Source organism: Struthio camelus, chromosome 22 (genome assembly GCF_040807025.1).
Source record: "Struthio camelus isolate bStrCam1 chromosome 22, bStrCam1.hap1, whole genome shotgun sequence".
In the NCBI taxonomy this organism is placed as follows: domain Eukaryota; kingdom Metazoa; phylum Chordata; class Aves; order Struthioniformes; family Struthionidae; genus Struthio; species Struthio camelus.
Window position 1 is genome coordinate 9,807,153 of NC_090963.1, and position 7,241 is coordinate 9,814,393.

The following is a 7,241-nucleotide window of genomic DNA, read 5'->3' on the forward strand; positions in this document are numbered from 1 at the left end:
GCCTTTCAGCTTTGGATAAAACAAATCCAGCTAGGCTGTGTTCTTTGGGACTTGTGGTTTTGTTTTGGAGCATCAGGGCCGACCCTGCAGGGGTGGCTTCTCGACCGCAGGGAGAAGTCTGAACGACGTGCCCTGTGTTCTTGTAGGCAAGCACTGCATCACACAGACCCCACGCGCTCTCGTCTGGTGTGGGGATGGGAATTTCCCCTTTTCCTCCTGGGTTTCCCAGATCAGTTTGTGCGAGTGGAAAAGAGCATTCCCTGGTGAGCAGGGCAGGCGCGGGAAGGCTCCCAGCACATCAAGGGGCTGGTGAAGACACGGCCACGAGATGCTTTTGGGAAAGCATTTGGGATTCATTTGTGACTGCTCATGCTTCCCTTCCTTCTCCTCTTTGGAGGATGACACAGGGCAGAATGGCATGCCTTCACTAAAGCCTGATTTGTTATGCTTTGGCTGTAATAAAGCGTGTGCCTTGTGCTTGGTGCTGATCCCTGTCCTGTTGATCCTCCTCCCCGTTCCCTCCCAGTGTAACACCCCTGAGCATGACCCATCTCTGCACACCCAGAGGTGTGAGCAGGAAGGGCAGTGGCAGCAGCCCCACGAGCGATGACCCCTCTTTTGTCACAGCCTCCCCAGTTGAGGAGACAGGTCCTTCCTTGTGTAATTGCCCAGCTGGAGTCACCCTGACGCTGTCTCCTGGGTGTCACCCTGGAAGGACAGGCACAGTGAGAGAAGCACAGGGTTTCCGCCGCTTTGTCCGTCATAGCTCATGGTGATTGTGAGCAAAGCCCAGGGTGCTGGGCAGCATAGTCCCCCTGGCCCGCTGCCAAGAGGACTCTGTTCCTGGGTGCACTGGAACCACCAACCTTACAGTTAACAGCCGAACACACTCCCTGCAATCCCAGCTTCCCCCAACCCAGCCTGCGGGCCAGCAGGAGGGTGTGAATGCTGCTTTCTGCTGAGGCTCCCAGGGCACCGGGGGACAACAGGGCTGTGCTTGGCAAGGACATGTCATGGGACGAGAGTCTGTCCCAGCCCTTGGCAGGCTCCGAGGGGATGTAGCTCAGTGGAAGAGCGCCTGCTCCGCATGCAGGAGGTCCTGGGCTCAATCCCCAGCATCTCCAGGGGTGCTTTTGTCCTAAATCTCCATCCCCCCGCAGGGGTGAGGGATGGGGAATGGAGGCATCGCCCCTCTCCACAAATGGTGGGCTCACCCTCTCATGGGATGTCCTACGGCATGTGCAGCTCCCCAGGTAGGAAGTGACCAACCGGCTCACTATCTGAAATGACATCCCTGGGCAAGGGAAGAGGGAGTTAACACTGACACTGCTGGGATATGGTTTTATATGTTGCTACTTTTGCAACAACTTGCTTAGCCAGCAACAGGGAAACAGGCAGGAGCTGCTAGGTCACTGAGTGCATCAAAAAGCCCTCTCAGGAGAGATCACAGCCCTGCGGGACAGGAGGGGCGGCATGTATGAAGGCAACAGGACTGGATGCTGGCTGAGAGGTGTTTTTTAGCTGCAGCAGCAGGATAGGCCTGGACAGGCAGGCAGGCAGGTAGGTGCTGTGAAGGCATCAGGTGCACCTGACCACAGGAGGTGGGAGCTCAGCAGGAGGGAGAGGGGAGGCAGGTGGAGGTGGCCCCTGGGACATTGCTGATGAATCACTTGTGTCCCAGCAGCACCTGGCCAGCAGCAGGTGAGCAGGCACTGGGGTCACCACAGGCAGTGGGAGCTGATTCAGCAGCTGGGGAGGTGGGAGCTGGAGCAGGAGAGGGAGAGGCAGGCAAAAGCACAATGGTGGTGTGTTGCTTGTGAGGACGCGTCCATTACGCTCACCCAAGTGGCCAGCAGTGGGCAGGCAGGCATTGTGAGGTCATCGATGGCATCACAGAGGCTGCCCGCCTCTTGGGAGGAGGCGAGAGGGAGGGACAGGTGAAGGTGACAGGTGACATTGGTGGGTTTGATTGTGAGGTTTCCCCTTTCGCAGCAGCTGATTGGTCAGCAGCAGGTGGGCAGGTATGTGAGCGCCTCAGAGACTTCATGAGGTGGACACGAGAGCCTAGAGGGAGGAATGAGGGAGAGGCAGGTAGCCATGACACTGCTGGCATAGTGACTGTGAAATCACCTCTAGGACGGCAACCTGATTGGCCAGCAGCAGGCAGGCAGGCAGGCACTGTGAGGTCATCAAGGGGAGGAGAAAGCCCTCAGGAGAGAGGAGAGCTCCTGAAGAGGGCAGAGGCAGGTGAAAGTGGCATGGGTGGGAGCTTGTTTGTGAGGTCACTTCTGTTGCAGCACTCTGACTGGGCAGCAGGCAGGCTGGTGCTGTGAGGTCCTGAGGCAGATCCGAAAACCTTCCCCATGGAGATGAGAGCTCAGGGGGAGGGGAAAGGGAGAGGCAGGTTAGAGGGACCTGTCTGGGATGTTGATTGTGAGGTCAATTCCTTACATCAGCTGCAGTGGCCGTTAGCATGTGGGGCAGCAGGGAGGTGTTGTGAGGTCATCAAGAGTATTGGAAAACTCCCAGCAGCAGAGAGGAGAGCTCAGGTGGAAGAGAGAAGCGAAGCACAGGAAGGTGGGAGGAGGACAGTGCAGGGATGATGATGTTGCTTCCTTTGCCCTGTGGCAAGCTCTTTGGGATTGAAGCTGTAACGGCGCTACAAGGATGACGTTCAGATTTGTGCGATACGGTCCCTTGTCAACCGAAATGGATTATGTGTCCTCTGGAGCAGTCACATAGGACCACGGGCCAGCTGGATAGGAAGGATTCCCTGGCACAACCCCATTCAGGGACTCTCATCCAACCCAGCTGAAGGTGCTGTTGCAAGGACACCTGTGGTGGAGGCTACCATCAACAGCCAGACAGCAGCCAACTATCCTGTTCCAGAGGTTTGGATTCCCCACATGAGCCTTACCCTAAGCAGAAGATCCCAGTGAATTAGATTTTTGTTTTAAAACAAACACTCTGTCCATGACTGTCTGTGAAGCAAATACCTCACTGTGATGCATCACCTTCTGGCACTGGACTCAGGCACTTGCGTGTTGCCCCTCTGCTCCTGCTGTGGGCTCTGCATGGAGCTTCAGAGCAGGCATGCTGTCTCCTACAGCCAAGGCCAGAGATTTGGCTTTGAGTCTGCCTGGCAGGCTTTGGCCTGGCAAATGTCTCCTGGGGATCCCAGAGCCGTCATCCTGGCGATGGAACAGGGCCACGTCTTCATTTTGTCCCTCTTTGTCTGTTTCTGGCCCACGTCCGGGTGTGTGTGCGTAGTGCCATTTCTGCAGCTGAGCAGAGGGGTCCTTGTGCGAGTGCTTGGGGAGAGCATGACCTTGGGTGGGGGCTGAGCCAAGGCTTGCATCTCCCTGTGGGGTGGGGCAGGGCAGGGGCTGGTGCAGCCCCAGGGCTGGCTGAGTGGGTGCTCACCCCAGAGCAGAGGGGTCGACGGGGCAGAGCAGGGAGACCGTGTTGCTCTTCTCCACCCTTACTGTGAGAAGCCCACGGGAGAAGAGCGTTCCCAGAGTGAGATTCCACGGAGGTGGGTAATGCACGTGGGCACTCTAACCACAACCCCCGTCCCCATGAGAAATCCCCTCTTCTACTGGGCTCAGGCTCCAGCCCTGCATGTCCCACAGGGGGAGATGGGCCAGGACTGGGCAGGAAGGGGGATGTCTCGGTGCAGGGGCTGCAAGCAGGGAGGCTCCAACTCCCAGGGCCAGAGGTGGTGTTTGAGCCCCAGCTCCTCCCAGAGCCCCCATGGTCACCCCACCCCTGCCCTGCCACCCTGGGGATGTGCTTGTGATAGCACGGGTGTCCCCTGGCAGAGAGCAGCGCACGTGCGGCCAGAGCCAGGCAGAGCAGGGCTGCGTCCCCAGGAAGGGCCAGGCAGAGCAGGGCAGACCCTGAGCAGGACCAGTGCAGCCCAGCTCTCCTGCAGCGCAGCCAAGGGCTGGACACGGCCCCAAGTCCTGCGCTCCCCGCAGCCATGCAAGTCCCAGAGCCCAGGCTTGTGCAGGGCCCCTGAGCAGCTCCAAGGGGAGAGCCTGGGAGCACTGAGGGGAAGAGCAAGAGCTGGCCCTTGGCCACACTGTGCTGTGGCCCTGAGGTGTAAATGTCAGCCTCTTCCACAGCTCGGTGGGTGCAGAGCTTCAGGACAGAAGAGGCTGGTGCAGGACCAGGTGCCTGCAGAGCAGGTGCTCCAGCAAGGAGGTGTGTGCCCCAGAGCAAGAGCCCCTCTGCGCCCTCGGGTCCCCCTGCCCTGGCTCACGCAGCCCTGCTGGGACTGAGCCCTGAGGCCAGTGGGACAGAGAAAGGAAAGAGAAAAAGGCAAAGTAAAAAAAAGGGGAGCATAACAACTGCAGTGTAAGGAAGGAAAACTAAAGCCAGGAAAAATTCTGCTCTCAGAACCTGCAAGTCTAGACACAGACTCCCAGACTCTTTTGCATATTGCTTTAGATAGATAGGAATATAGATATACATAACAGCCACAGATATAGATGCATTTGGTGACTCTTTCCCCCATTCCAGGACATCTCTCCGAGTAGCTCAGGTGTCAGCTCAATGAGGGAAAGGAAATGAGCCAGGGCGAAAGAGGAGGGTGTTTCTGTGTGTTTGGCCTCAGTTCCACTGCCTGTCAGTGTGTGGCAAGGGCAACCCATCAGGAAGAGCCAGCAGGGTGCGGAGAGCCCCCGGATGGAGGAGGGAACGCAGTTTGGGTGCCAGATGCTGCACAGCCGTGGAACCCTTTTCCCTGCTCAAGTCCTGTGTGAGAGGTTGCTTGCCTGTGGGCACCAGGGTGCAGCTGGTTAAAAACCTGGCCTAGGAACAGGCTCAGCTCCCATTGGCGCCCGCTTTAGGAACAGACATGAAATCTTCTCACCGTGGACATGTGCCCCTGTGAACATCCTTGGGGCTGGGCCTGTGCCAAGGCTGAGGGCTGAACCATGACTTTGGGCTGGAGCCTGCATGGTGTTGTGATCCCTTCTCCAGCCCACTGCCCTCTCCCTCCTCTGCCTCCTGCACTGCTCAAGGAAACGTCCTCTCTCATCATTGCCTGCTCCCATCCCCTGCACCCTGCACGCAGATATTCCCCTGCACTGACCCAAACTGGTGGCCCAGGTGAGGCAGCTCCTTCTTGTGTCCCTGCAGCCCAGAAGCGGGAGGGCAGAGGGGTGGGGGTGGATGGGAGGCAGGAGGAGGGGGGGGGTCCCCGCGCTGCCCAGGGCCCTGCTGCCTCACAGCCCCTGCCGGGAAGGAGCCAGCTCTGGGCTGTGCCAGGAGTGCTCGGGGCTCTGTGAGTACCATGGCAGCCAGGAGCAGCCCCCAGGAAGGGGAGAGCCTGTGGAGGTGGAGGAGGGGAAATCCCAGGCCCTGCACCCGAGCAAGCTGCTCTGTGCCATGCACTGGGGCAGCAGGAAGCAGAGCTCCCTCCCAGCCACTCTGGGGAGGTGATCCCCAGGCAATGAGCCCCTCCCTCTGGGGCTGGCTGGGGTGTTCAGGGCCCTGCTCTCACCTCTGGCTCCCGCCTGTGCGACTACAGCCCAGGGCTAAACCTGTCACTGCACTTCTGCGGTGGTCTCTGTGCCTTGGGACCAGGGTGGCCCAGGCAGAGCCCCCGGGAAAGCAGCAAGCAGGGCCACTCCTAGGCTGTGGACGCTGGCCCTCCCTTCCCAGAGGGGCGTTACGGGACCCTACAGAGAGACCCATTTTGGCTGGAAACTGTGTGTGTGGTTTCCAGGATGGAAATGTCTCCGCCAGCAGGAATACTCTCCAGCTGGGCTGGTCACCAGTATCCCACTCCAGGGACCACGGACACTTGCAGGTGCCCAGCCTGTCCCCGAGCCTGCTGCTCCTGAGACGTGCCCCTTCCCCACTGCCGGGTCTTGGTGCTTTGCTCTCCCTGATCAGCCTCAGGGAGACACCCTGACCCCTGGGAAGGGAAGCACCACATCTGGCTCAAAACCCCAAAGGCTTTCATAAGAACAAATAGCAACGAGCAGTGTAAAAGTAGAGAATTAAAAATAGAGGGAACACAGAGCTCTTTCTGCTACCGCTGTGAGAAGGGAGACTGGTCTCTGGCACTGCAGACGGGCCCTGCAGATGCCCCCAGCAGGGGAGAGGGGTTTTGGAAGGGTCCATCGCCAGGGGGTGCTGCATGCTTTGTGGGTGTTGGTGCTGCACCTGGCTGTGGGCATGACAGGAGGAGCCATGGGGGACCCCAGAGGAGGAGACACCGAGGAACTTGTGGGGGGACCCAGAGGAAGCATCGTGCACCTCGCCAAGGACCCCATGCCCCAGAAGAGCTGTGGGGGACCCCTACGTCCTAGAGGAGGAGGAAGAGGAGGCACCGGTCTGGAGGCAACACTGCTGGAGACATCCAGAGCCCTGTATGGATTGTGGGTGTCTGGGGAGATGCTGGAGGTGCTGGGCATGGGACGCAGCGCCACATGCAGGATTGGGGAGCCCTGTGGCTCAGGGGCAACTGTATGGGGGAGGGGGGGAGCAGGGCTTGAGGAGGCTCTGTGGGGATTCAGACCGGCCATTCTTGGGGTACTAAGGAGCGCCAAAAGGTGCACAGAGGGACCTGGGGCGTACCGAAAGGGGCACAGATGTGCCCTGATGGGACTGCAGGGCGACTCACATGCCTTCAGATGCCCCAGAGGTGGTGGTGAGTGCAGCAGCTTGCTTGCTTTGCCTTTGGGTTTGCCGCAGGGCCCCACAAGCACGCACACTCCCATGCCCTCCGTCCCCTCCTGCTCTCCAGCTGTATCCGCCTGCTCTCCATGGCATCTGTGCTCCTCCTCCCACACTCACCCTGCAGCCCTCACCAGCCCCATCTGCCCCAGCCTTCCAGGTGAGCACAAGACAAAGCTTTTTAATACGGGCATGGGCAAACACAGGAACAGGACTTCCCAGGCAGACTGTGGTGTCTTCATCCTTGTGCAAGCCCAGTGGGACGTGGCCCGGAGGCACCTGCTCTGCTGAATGTGCTCTGCACAGGGGGCGGGCTGGCAATTGGGGGACGCCGAATTATGGGATGCTCAGTCCGCGCCGGCCCCTGGGCCTGGGTGCCACCGCTGCCAGGCTCTCCGCAGACGGGCGCGCAGGGCTTGGAAGGGGAAGCCTGGTGGCGGTGCTTTCCTGGGCGCTCGGAGGACGAAGACTGTGGATATTGCCAGGCAGCGGACTGTGGGGCTGCTGTCCTTGTCCAAGCGCTGAAGGACTGAGATGGGAGGAAAGAGAGC

At 59.5% G+C, this 7,241-nt stretch overlaps 1 non-coding gene across 1 annotated transcript; it reads left to right on the plus strand.

Moving 5' to 3' along the window:
- The first annotated feature begins 1,052 nt into the window (after positions 1-1,052).
- On the plus strand, positions 1,053-1,124 carry TRNAA-CGC (transfer RNA alanine (anticodon CGC)). The gene has a single exon. It is a non-coding gene; the product is annotated as a tRNA-Ala (tRNA).
- Positions 1,125-7,241: the final 6,117 nt, after the last annotated feature.